Source organism: Oncorhynchus gorbuscha, linkage group LG08, assembly GCF_021184085.1.
Source record: "Oncorhynchus gorbuscha isolate QuinsamMale2020 ecotype Even-year linkage group LG08, OgorEven_v1.0, whole genome shotgun sequence".
Taxonomy (NCBI): domain Eukaryota; kingdom Metazoa; phylum Chordata; class Actinopteri; order Salmoniformes; family Salmonidae; genus Oncorhynchus; species Oncorhynchus gorbuscha.
The window spans coordinates 43,226,506-43,239,986 of record NC_060180.1 but is presented as its reverse complement, the minus strand read 5'-3'; the positions used below and the strand labels follow the sequence as shown (position 1 = coordinate 43,239,986).

General features: G+C 42.3%; 1 long non-coding RNA gene across 1 annotated transcript; it reads left to right on the top strand.

The window, feature by feature from the left end:
* Positions 1-773: 773 nt before the first annotated feature.
* Positions 774-2,981, top strand: LOC124040872. Its single transcript, XR_006839813.1, has 6 exons — positions 774-896; positions 1,247-1,327; positions 1,437-1,546; positions 1,698-1,811; positions 2,327-2,353; positions 2,482-2,981. It is a non-coding gene; the product is annotated as an uncharacterized LOC124040872 (long non-coding RNA).
* Positions 2,982-13,481: the final 10,500 nt, after the last annotated feature.

Below are 13,481 nucleotides of genomic sequence, written 5' to 3'. Positions count from 1 at the left end.
CAGTGGAATTCTGTCATTTGGTCTGATGAGTCCAGATTTGAGGTTTTGGGTTCCAAACTTTGTGTCTTTGTGAGACACAGAGTAGGTGAACAGATGATCTCTGTATGTTTGGTTCCCACTGTGAAGCATGGAAGAGGGGGTGTGATGGTGTGGGCATCAGATGCCCTGGCCTCCACAATCACAGACCTCAACCCAATTGAGACGGTTTGAAATTAGTAGGGCCGCAGAGTTAAGGAAAAGCAACAAACAAGTGCTCAGCATATGTGGGAACTCTTTCAAGACTGAAAAGTATTCCTCATGAAGCTGGTTGAAAGCATGCCAAGAGTGTGCAAAGCTGTCATTAATAAGGTGGCTACGTTGACATCAAATATGAAATATATTTTGATTAGTTTAACACTTTTTTGCTTACTACATGATTCCATGTGTTATTTCATAGTTTTCATGTCTTCACTATTATTCTACAATGTTGAAAATAGTAAAAATAAAGAAAAACCCTTGAAGGAGTAAGTGTTTCCAAACCTTTCACTGGTACTGTATATACTTATGAATTTGTTTATGAATTATAATCAGTCAGTCCATGATATAGCCTAGCGGATATAGCCTAAGTTGACTCATTGCCATAATGCTGGATTAGCCTACTTGCTTGAATACTGACGAATTTCCCAATACCATCATGTATTCTTGTAGGCTGACTATGCTAGCCTAGTTTACATTAGGTTTGCAATGTTCTACTGATTGCTCTTGTGGTAGTGTGATACATTCATCCTGCTGGTTTCAGATGTCTACAAATACCCATAAGGGAGAGGAAGTCCCGCTTGCAGACCACAGGAGTTTGGCCTGCCGATGTGGGCAACAGGCCAGCTCTGAGGCAGAGGTGGTATGATCTCTTTCAGCAGGTTTGTCTTATGACAAGAGATAATGACATTTGAACTTTGTGTTCATCTAGAAAACGTGCTGTGTTACTATAATACTGGTCATTAAATGTAGGCCTTTACTACTAATGAACATCAACTTTATTATAATAGTTGGCATCAAATTGTCATTTCAACATAACATAGAGAGTATGATCAGTGTCAAAGGCCCAAGCTGTGATCTTGTCAACCAATCACAACAGGTTAAGGAAAGTTCCAGAGAGTGCTAGAGTTCATTACCCCTTGACTCCTGGTTTCTGCTTGAGACTGCTGTAAAATGGGGAAGTCACCAGCAGGGGACTTCCTAACACAGGCTTCCTTCTATATTGTTACAGATAGAGAATTTTGCAATAAATGTCCGTGGACAACTCTGCTTGGGGGGGCTTCAGCGATGCATGGATTTCACCCCCAGATAGGTACAATGAATAAAGCTTACAGGCTAAAACATGTATTTTCATTTCTTATTTACTGAAATTGGATAACATACTTTAGTGGTGTCTCTGTATTCCCCCTCCCAAAAAGCAGGTTTCTCTACCAGTAGACATTTTGAGCCAGCACCTACAGCTCCGCCAGCGCCTGTGTCTTTGTCTGCTGTTCAGACTCCTCCATGGAGGAAGGCGTTGAACTTGTCGATGGTAAATATGACATGTTTTATCACATTATTTTTCCTCAACTACTTTGGTTCTTGAAGCCATGATAGAACACTGACACAGATAATCCCTTTGACAGGTGACTTGGTTTCCTCCTCTGTTCATTGTAACTATTTGTTTTTTTATCTCTCTGCAGTTCAATAAGCAAAGGATTTGTGGGCTCTCATGTGTCTGCAGCAAGACCAAACTGTAACTTGGCATGGAAGCCTGCTCAGATAAATAAAATAAAGGCTAACCTGTCAAAAGCTTGGTTTGTATAACCTTATATAACCTTAAAGCAACTAAACTCAGCAAAAAAAGAAACGTCCTCTCACTGTCAACTGTGTTTATTTTCAGCAAACTTAACATGTGTAAATATTTGTATGAACATAACAAGATTCAACAACTCGGATATAAACTGAACAAGTTCCACAGACATGTGACTAACACAAATTGAATAATTTGTCCCTGAACAAAGGGGGGGTCAAAATCAAAAGTTACAGTCAGTATCTGGTGTGGCCACCAGCTGCATTAAGTACTGTAGTGCATCTCCTCCTCATTTTGCCAGTTCTTGCTGTGAGATGTTAGTGCCCCTGCCCCTACACGGGGTCTGTGAGTGGCATTTTACTTACTACATCATGCACTGTTGTCATTTTAGAACAAATAGCTGGAACTTACATCAATCAAAACATGGAGAAAAACAATTGTGTGTCATGCTTTAAACATCACATGACTGTATTGTCGCTATTCACATACATTTGTTCTTAATTTCCTTTATAATTTCAGCATGATGTGCCTATGAAGCCTGTTCAGGTAAATATTGTAGCTTAACCTGTCAAGAGCTTGTTTGATTACATATATTTGTTTTTTAATACTGTTTACCCTCATACTTTTCATATTACGTTACATAATAATCTTATACCATTTCCCCTTTTTCCCAGCCCCTCTCCAGCCCTGCTAAGGACCTCTGTGAAGACTACCTCCCCTTTCTCCCGGCCCCTCTCCAGCCCTGCTAAGGACCTCTGTGAAGACCACCTCCCTTTTCTCCCGGCCCCTCTCCAGTCCTGCTAAGGACCTCTGTGAAGACCACCTCCCCTTTCTCCCGGCCCCTCTCCAGTCCTGCTAAGGACCTCTGTGAAGACCACCTCCCCTTTCTCCCGGCCCCTCTCCAGTCCTGCTTAAGGACCTCTGTGAAGACCACCTCCCCTTTCTCCCGGCCCCTCTCCAGCCCTGCTAAGGACCTCTGTGAAGACCACCTCTCCTTTCTCCCAGACCCCTCTGCTACAGCCTATATGAAGACCACCACTGCCTCTGCTGTCTCTCAGGGCTCCGCCAGCTCTGCTAGAGCCTCTAAATGCTCTCCTCTGCTATAGCCTCGAAGAGGAACCTCAGTAATTACCATTTTGTCATTTCTTAATTAATATCATTACATCCATTAAAACATGGCAGAAACAAAGCTATGTGTCAGTGTTTTCATTTCATGAAAATATTGTGAGTAATCATATGAATCAGTTTTTGTCTTGTTTTGCATTCTGTTGTCTTTTTCATTTTCAGGAGAGCTGATTGGTGTGTGGATTACCTGCTCAGGCAGACTGGGAAGGCCATGCGAGACTTGGACACTGACTCGGAGGAGACTGATTTAGTCTTCTGGATGAATTTACCACCACCACTGCTGACTTGTCTGCTGCCAGCCCCATCCAGGTGGCTCCCACTACAGTCTAAACTGCTTCCTGCAGTGTCAAGTCTGCTGCCACCAGTACTTGGCCTGCTTTACCCACAACCCAATCGGCTGTCAGCTAAGTCCACCCATTCAAAAAATGCATCACTATTTTCCATATAGACTCTGCTGTACTCCAGCCTTTTAAAAATCTTATTTCGGCCTCCCGGGTGGCGCAGTGGTTAAGGGCACTGTACTGCAGCGCCAGCTGTGCCACCAGAGACTTTGGGTTGGCGCCCAGGCTCTGACGTAACCGACCGGGACGTCCGTGGGGCGACACACAATTGGCCTAGCTTCGTCCGGGTTAGGGAGGGTTTGGCCGGTAGGGAAATCCTTGTCTCATCGCGCACCAGCGACTCCTGTTGCGGGCCGACTCCTGTTGCGGGCCGGGCGCAGTGCGCGCTAACCAAGGTTGCCAGGTGCACAGTGTTTCCTCCGACACATTGGTGCGGCTGGCTTCCGGGTTGGATGGCGCTGTGTTAAGAAGCAGTGCAGCTTGGTTGGGTTGTTGTTACGAATCCCTTTTGGCCCGACAGTCTAGGGGGGATGGTAATGAGACCCGTAACATAACTCATGCAAATTATTATTGTGACAAAGTAAAAGTGTGCACGAAATAACCACGACAACAGAAATCTACCGTCAAACTCTAGGTTTATTTATAAACACACGGTAATGGGGGGAGCAGGAAAAGGGGCTGAGCTGGACCCAAGGAAAGAAACAATAAATATACAAAAACACACCCCTAAGCTAGACTAGCCTACTTTAACAGCTAACTAACTAACCAAAAATACAGTGGGTGGTCCGCCCAGTTCTACCTAGTGTATTTAACAAAGTTCACCTACGGGTAGTGTATGCCCATGGGCGACTTGTCTTGGTTTCCCCCTTTTCCCACCAGCAATCAAACACAAACACCATAAACAAAAACAATACTCACAGGTGATGACAAAGTGCTATGAGGTGCTTAAACAAAAGAGAGGTTAAGACACAAAGCGAGAGTGAAACACAGAGACCTACAGACATGGGATTTACAGAGAGATTGAGCGAGAGATTGAGCTAGAGATTGAGCTGAGCAGAGCTAGAACAAACAAATGATGGGGTTTTTAAACCATGGGGAAGGAACTGTGATAGGTCAGGAAATAGGAGGAGGTGTGTCTACTGATTGATGATTGATTGGGGAGTGATGGTTTTCACCTGTGAGGGGAGAAGGAGAGGAGAGAAAAGAAACACACACACAGGATACACACACACACAGGATAACTGTATCCGTAACACTCCCACCCTTAAAAGAGCAACCCTAGGGGTTGCTACTACAGTATTTCAATGAATACTCACAACAAAGCAACAACCTTGCAAAACATACAGAAATCATTTTCACACACGAGATTGGCGTTGTCTATCAGGAGTTTGAAGCACATAGTCAGTTTCACTTATTTTCTTTTCAATTAAATAAGGACCCGAGAAACGAGCTGACAGTGAAGATCATGGAACAGGTAATAACACCAGTCATTGGTCACCTGGCTGTAGTGGACGAGAAACAGCCTCTTTATCATAGTGTCTTTTCATGCTCCTCTGTGAGGAAGACAGAGCTTCCTTTGCGAGAGCACAAGCTTGGTGTAGGCGCTCACGAAAGCGACTAACGTAGTCCAACACATTCTCATCTCTGGTACACAACTCTTGGGACAAGAACTGTTCTTTAAGGACGTTCATTGGTCCTCTCACTGTGTGACCAAACACCAGTTCAGCCGGGCTGAAACCTAGGGACTCCTGCACAGTTTCACGAGCAGCAAACAAAACTAGAGGAACTCCCTCATCCCAATCTTTCTCAGATTCCAAACAATATTTACGTAGCATAGACTTCAGTGTCTGATGCCATCTTTCAAGTGCACCCTGAGACTCTGGGTGATAGGCGCTTGACACACGGTGCGTAATTGACAAGGATTTTAACACCTGCCTGAAGAGCTTGGATAGGAAATTGGTTCCTTGGTCGCTTTGTACCACCCTAGGTAACCCGAATGTCGTGAATAATTTTATTAAGACTTTATTCACTACCGGGGCTGTAATCCTTCTCAGAGGAATGGCCTCGGGGTATCTTGTAGCCATACACATTATCGTTAACAAAAACTGGTTACCCGATTTTGTCTTCGGTAACGGTCCGACACAATCAACCACCACATGCTCGAATGGTTCACCTATGACAGGTATGGGACAAAGAGGAGCGGGAGGAATAACCTGATTTGGTTTTCCTGTTATCTGACAGGTGTGGCATGTCCGACAGAACTGAGCCACATCTTGTTTTAAACCCGGCCAAAAGAAATGTCGAAGGATCCGATCATAAGTTTTTGTGATTCCTAAATGACCAGACCACTGGTGATCATGAGCAAGGGATAACACGTTTTGTCGAAAGGCTGTAGGAATCACTATTTGGTAAACAGCATTCCAATCTCCATCCGCATCAACATGGGATTTCCATTTACGCATGAGGAGATTACCATCAATGAAGTAAGCCACGTTCTTCTTCTTCACATCTTCCAATGAGACAACACTAGAAAAACATTTAGCAAGCTTGTTGTCAACCTTTTGGTTAGCAATCAGCTGCTCACGAGTGACTGGTAACTGTATTGCATCAGCAATAAGTTCAACGTTCTTTGATTCTTTCCTGGGCTGTTTGTTAGAGGTGATCAGCTTCTCAGAGGTATTACACAATCCATCCTCTTGATCAACCTCTTTGAACAGAACAGTGTTCGACAAATCTATCTCGTCACCCTCTTGTCGTGCCTGAGCACGAGTGACAGCACAAGTGGGGAACACATGTGGATAACTCTGTGCCAGCTCATTAGAGAGAGAGTGGTCACTTTTATCCAATACTTCCAATACGGGTACTACCTTTCCTCCGGCAATATCGTTACCCATTATAAAGGTCACACCTTTCACTGGCAACATAGGACGTACCCCCACTCTGAATATTCCACTGATTAACTCAGAGCGTACTTTCACAAAGTGCAATGGCACTGGGACAAAACCCATTTCAATACCCTGCACTAACACACTGGAACCACAGTATGTATCGTCAGATAAGGGCAACACATCAGACAATATAAACGACTGCGCCGCACCAGTATCTCTAAGGATTTTAACGGGTCGTTGAGACGCTTCGTCATTCGTTAGGGACACAAACCCCTCGAAAATGAATGGTTCATAACGGCGGTCGGGGACTGAGACTTTCAAACTACAGTTACCCTGAGGCACCTGTTTTGTTGCCGACCTCTTAACCGTACGAATTAGAGCAACACCTGTTGGTGGCTTGGCACGAAGAGGCATCCCTTGTTTGCGTTTAAGCAGGAAGCAATCATTAATCATATGTCCTACTTTATGACAATAGAAACAGGGACGCTCATTCTTCTGGCGTGCTTGATATACTACTGCTGGCCGACTAGGGCTAAAGGTAGGAAACTCAGTGGCTCTACACTCGGTTTGAGCCGAAAACACACTCTTGTGCGTCAACACAAACTCGTCTGCCAACACAGACGCTTCTGCCAGACAGGATACTTTCTGTTCGTTTAGGTAAACTACAATGCGTTCCGGTAAGCAATTTTTAAACTCTTCCAACAAGATTAACTCCCGGAGAGAGTTGAAATCAGTTACCTTACTAGCAGCATGCCATTTATCAAACAGATTTCCCTTGTCTCTAGCAAATTCCACATAAATCTTACTAGAAGACTTTCTATGAGACCTAAATCTCTGTCGGTATGCCTCAGGCACAAGCTCATAGGCACGAAGAACAGTAGCTTTGACCACTTCGTAATTCAAACTGTCCTCCAGAGGTAACGCTGACAAAACCTCTTGGGCTTTACCAGTTAATTTACACTGAAGTAATAGGCACCATACCTCTTCAGGCCATTTCAATGCTACGGCTATACGCTCAAATACACAAAAATAGGAGTCAACCTCTGACTCTCTGAACAAAGATACTAAGGCAATCTGCCTACTAATGTCAAACGTGTTTGAGGACACAGCAGGTGAGGACGACTCACAAACAGGCACAGTAGGACCGGAGGCTAGCCTCGCTGTCTCTGCCTCCAGTTCCATCTGGCGCATTTTGAACTCCAACTGCCTTTGTTCTCTGTCGGCCTCAATTTTACACATCTCCAAATGCCGTTGTTCTCGTTCTTTTACTGCCTCTATTTTACATATCTCCAACTGGAGAGTCTCTTGCCTAATTTGGGCTCTCTTCCACCTCCAGTTGGAACTGTGCTAAACGGACATCCCTCCTGGCATCACCATTTGACAGTGGGGAGAGTGGATCAAAATGGGACAATGTGGCTGGTGTTTTAGCCTCTCCCTCATTATCAGACACCAATGGGCTTACAGGAGCAGCAACATCCGCTACAGGGGTAGTAGGCTCAGGCAGCGGTAACACAAGCACCTGCTCTTCCAACAAAACATTTAACACTAGCTGTTTAACCTCCACCTTAACTAAACTCTGCGGAATCGATACTGAATAATGGTCAGCCAAGGTCATTAAATCAACTCTACGACATTTGTCAAAAACCTCCCACGAAGGGTTATCCAAAAAGGATCTCAAATCAAAAGTAGTCATTTTACACTACTTCACAAGTGCCAAAGAAAATAGCAAACACTAATGTTACTTCAGCTATGACGCTCAACACTGAACTATACCACTACAACAATCTACATGAGCGGCATGGGTGTCAGTTATGACAGATCCCGGACGAGGCTCCACTTATGTTACGAATCCCTTTTGGCCCGACAGTCTAGGGGGGATGGTAATGAGACCCGTAACATAACTCATGCAAATTATTATTGTGACAAAGTAAAAGTGTGCACGAAATAACCACGACAACAGAAATCTACCGTCAAACTCTAGGTTTATTTATAAACACACGGTAATGGGGGGAGCAGGAAAAGGGGCTGAGCTGGACCCAAGGAAAGAAACAATAAATATACAAAAACACACCCCTAAGCTAGACTAGCCTACTTTAACAGCTAACTAACTAACCAAAAATACAGTGGGTGGTCCGCCCAGTTCTACCTAGTGTATTTAACAAAGTTCACCTACGGGTAGTGTATGCCCATGGGCGACTTGTCTTGGTTTCCCCCTTTTCCCACCAGCAATCAAACACAAACACCATAAACAAAAACAATACTCACAGGTGATGACAAAGTGCTATGAGGTGCTTAACCTCTTAGGCCGACCCACACCGCATTCGGTCGCGTAATCATAGCCTCAAGCTCATTACCATAACGCAACGTTAGCGATTTCTAAAAATCGCAAATGAAATGAAATAAATATGCCTGTTCTCAAGCTTATCCTTTTCTTAACAATCCTGTCGTCTCAGATTTTCAAAATATGCTTTAGAACCAGAGAAAATCAATAATTTGTGTAAGAGTGGTGATAGCTAGCTTAGCATTTAGCGTTAGCATTTAGCACGCAACATATTCACAAAAACCAGCAAAGGGATCAAATAAAATAATTTACCTTTGAAGAACTTCAGATGTTTCAATGAGGAGACTCTCAGTTACATAGCAGATGTCCAGTTTTTCCTGAAAGATGCTTGTGTAAGACACAACGTTCTGTTTTGTTACTATGCATTTGGCTACCGAAACTAACCGAAAATTCAGTCACCTACACGTCGAACTTTTTTCCGAATTAACTCCATAATATCGACTGAAACATGGAAAACGTTGTTTGAATCAATCCTCAAGGTGTTTTGTCATATATCTCTTCATTGAAATGCCATTCCTGGAAGCCTGCATTGTTCTCAGATTCGGATGGAAAAATACTGGTAGGTGACTTTTGCGCACCAATTTCCACACAGAGACCGTGTGGGACCCCTGGTAAATGTAGTCTCTTATGGTCAATCTTCCAATGATATGCCTACAAATACGTCACAATGCTGCAGACACCTTGGGGAAACGATAGAAAGTGTCCGTTCATTCCTGTCGCATTCACAGCCATATAAGGCGATCATGGAAAACGTGCCATCAGAAATCCTGTTGATTTCCTGGTCGCTCAAACATCTTGGTTTTGCCTGTAGCTTTTGTTCTAAGGCACTCACAGTGAAAATCTTTGCAGTTCTGGAAACGTCAGAGTGTCTTCTTTCCAAAACTATCAATTCCAAGCATAGTCGAGCATCTTTTCGTGACAAAATATTGCGCTTAAAACGGGCATGTCTTTTTATCCAAAAATGAAATACTGCCCCTAGAGTCTTAAGGGGTTAATTAAACAAAAGAGGTTAAGACACAAAGCGAGAGTGAAACACAGAGACCTACAGACATGGGATTTACAGAGAGATTGAGCAAGAGATTGAGCTAGAGATTGAGCTGAGCAGAGCTAGAACAAACAAATGATGGGGTTTTTAAACCATGGGGAAGGAACTGTGATAGGTCAGGAAATAGGAGGAGGTGTGTCTTCTGATTGATGATTGATTGGAGAGTGATGGTTTTCACCTGTGAGGGGAGAAGGAGAGAAAAGAAACACACACAGGATACACACACACACAGGATAACTGTATCCGTAACAGTTGTGTATCGGAGGACGCAGGACTTTCAACCTTCGTCTCTCCCGAGCCCGTACGGGAGTTGTAGCGATGAGACAAGTAGCTACTAAACAATTGGATTCCACGAAATTGGGGAGAAAAAGGGGTAAAATGTTTTAAAAAATTATAAAAATAATAAAAATCGTATTTCTAAAATGAGGGTCTCTATTCAATCAGATCGAGCGTTAACCTGCGGTTGTCACAAACCACACAAACCACTCCCTTCCCACTGGGCACACACTGGTTGAATCAACGTTGTTTCCACGTCAGTTCAATGTAATTGCGTTGAAAACAGACGTTGAATTGATGTCTGTGCCCAGTGGGATATTTATAATTAACCTCTTGCTCCTACCTGACACGCAGGCGTCCCATCTAGACATCTTGAAATGCAAATGCGCTACGCTAAATGCTAATAGCACTCGTTAAAACTCAAACGTTCATTAAAATACACATGCAGGGTACTGAATTAAAGCTACACTCGTTGTGAATCCAGGCAACAAGTCAGATTTTTTAAATGCTTTTCGGCGAAAGCATGAGAAGCTATTACCTGATAGCATGTAACACCCCAAAATACCCGCAGGGGACGTAAACAAAATAATTAGCATAGTCGGCGCTACACAAAACACACAAATAAAATATAAAACAATCATTACCTTGGACCATCGTCTTTGTTGGCACTCCTAGATGTCCCATAAACATCACTATTGGGTCTTTTTTTCTATTAAATCGGTCCATATATAGCCTAGATATCGATCTATGAAGACTGTGTGATCAACGAAAAAAATAGCGTTTTATAACGTAACGTCATTTTTTTAAATTAAAAAAGTCGACGATAAACTTTCACAAAACACTTCGAAATACTTTTGTAATGCAACTTTAGGTATTATTAAACATTAATAAGCGATCAAATTGATCACGAGGCGATGTATATTCTATAGCTGTACGTCTGGAAATAATGTCCGGGTAAATCTCAACCAAAATATCTGCGCTGCCTTGTGTCTGTTTGACCAAGAAACAAATCGTAGGCAAATGACAAGACTGTTGACATCATGTGGAAGCTGTAGGTATTGCAACCTCGGCCCCATTTAATGTGGATCACGTTTAACAATGGGTTGAAGTGGCGCATGGATATATTTTCCCATTTTCAGTGATCAGATTTTCCTACACTTTTCGATGAAACGCACGTTCTGTTATAGTCACAGCCGTGATTTAACCAGTTTTAGAAACGTCTGTGTGTTTTCTATCCACACATACTAATCATATGCATATACTATATTCCTGGCATGAGTAGCAGGGCACTGAAATGTTGCGCGATTTTTAACAGAATGTTCGAAAAAGTAGGGGGTAGGAGTAACAGGATAAATCAGGTAATATGCAGTCCACAAGAAACCACAACAGATAATTGATGATTTAAGATACAAATTGAATAAACAAGGTAATGGGAGTATTGTACAGTAATAAACCAACCTCATTAGAACAACACTTTTATGTTAGGATTATGCTACAATAGTCGTTCCATTAACTTAGGTGATATTAAATCCAGCAATGTTAATTTATTTATATATGGAGTCAATAGTGGTTGTTTAGAAATTGTATTTCTGGCAGAGGAGCGATTCAACCTGTGGACCTTCAGGTCCACTCTTTCTCAAACACAGGAAAAAATGATTATCATAAATGGTTATCATAAAAACGTATGAATAATAAACACTTTTATATTATGAAGAAAAACCCTCAATATTTTATGTTTCCGTGAAAAAATATTTTTCTCATCCTTTCCCCCTTTTTCCTCCCTTCACTTTTTCCCATTCTTTCTCCCTTCTTCCCGCCTTAAAACCTTGTAGAGCTACCCCCCTACTTTTTTCAATTTCCGCCTGAAGACATACCCAAATCTAACTGACTGTAGCTCAGGCACAGAACCAAGGATATGCATACTCTTGGGACCATTTGAAAGACAACACTCTGAAGTTTGTGGAAATGTGAATTGAATGTAGGAGAATATAACACAATAGATCTGGTTTAGATAATACAATGGAAAAAACATGTGTTTTTTCTTTTTATTGTTGTATCATTTTTAAAATGAACAAGATAAAAAAAACATTCAGATAGGATGATGGGGACAATTTCAGTGAAAAACATAAGAGGGCAACAGTACTTGTGCAACGTTTCAGAATGATAACTTCCAAAATGAGTGTGCTACATGACATTTATCACCCAGATGTCCCACACAGGTAGCCCAAAAATATGAAGAAAAAAAATATACAAAATAACTGGGTAACTATTTACACACTTTCAATATTTGGAAGACCTTCAGTCCTCTATCAAATCAAATGTATTTATATAGCCCTTCGTACATCAGCTAAGTGCTGTACAGAAACCCAGCCTAAAACCCCAAACAGCAAGCAATGCAGGTGTAGAAGCACGGTGGCTAGGAAAAACTCCCTAGAAAGTCCAAAACCTAGGAAGAAACTTAGAGAGGAACCCGGCTATGAGGGGTGGCCAGTCCTCTTCTGGCTGTGACGGGTGGAGAGTATAACAGAACATGGCCAAGATGTTCAAACGTTCATAGATGACCAGCAGGGTCGAATAATAATAATCACAGTAGTTGTAGAGGATGCCACAGGACAGCACCTCAAGAGTAAATATGAACAGTTTAGGGTTCCAAAGCCGCAGGCAGAACAGTTGAAACTGGAACAGCAGCAAGGCTAGGTGGACTGGGGACAGCAAGGAGTCATCATGCCAGAGAGCCCTGATGCATGGTCCTAGGGCTCAGGTCCTCCGAGAGAGAGAAAGAGAGAATTAGAGAGAGCATACTTAAATTCACACAGGACACCGGATAAGAAAGAAGAAGTACTCCAGATATAACAAACTGACCCTAGCCCCCCGACACATGAACTACTGCAGCATAAATACTGGAGGCTGAGACAGGAGGGGTCAGGAGACACTGTGGTCCCATCCGATGACACCCCCGGACAGGGCCGAACAGGAAGGATATAACCCCACCCACTTTGCCAAAGCTCTACACAATATTGTGCTGCTGATGCCAGGTCACATAGCAGTCTCTTTCTGCTGTAAAGTCAGTATCAACAGGTATAATATATATATATATATATATATATATATATATATATATATATTAGAGAGAGAGTACAGGGAACATAAGGTTGAATATATTATTATAGACCTGCTAGATCTACTGTCTCTTTTATATTATGGCATTTCAGCTAGATCTACTGTCTCTATTATATTATGACAGACCAGCTAGATCTACTGTCTTTATTATATTACAACAGACCAGCTGTATCTACTGTCTCCATTTCACTTTGGCCATTGTTTTGGGCCTGCCCTCCCCTCAACAGCCTCAAATAGGCTATTTCATGTGGGTTGGGGTGGGGCGGCAGACACACGCATCTCACATTTAATTAAATTATATTTTTATATTTTGATTCTAAAATTTAAAAAAATCACATATAATATTTTATATTATTAATTTCAAACATGGGCATTATGATAAGAACTTACCAGTCCAAATCGATGTCCTCTCCATTCAAAAAATATTCCTCCACTTGGGAATCGCTAAATGAATCGTCCTACAACAATCTCTGTCTCACTTTTCCGATCAATTTCTTCTAAAATTGTCTGTACATATGTATATCTAGACTTAGATTTA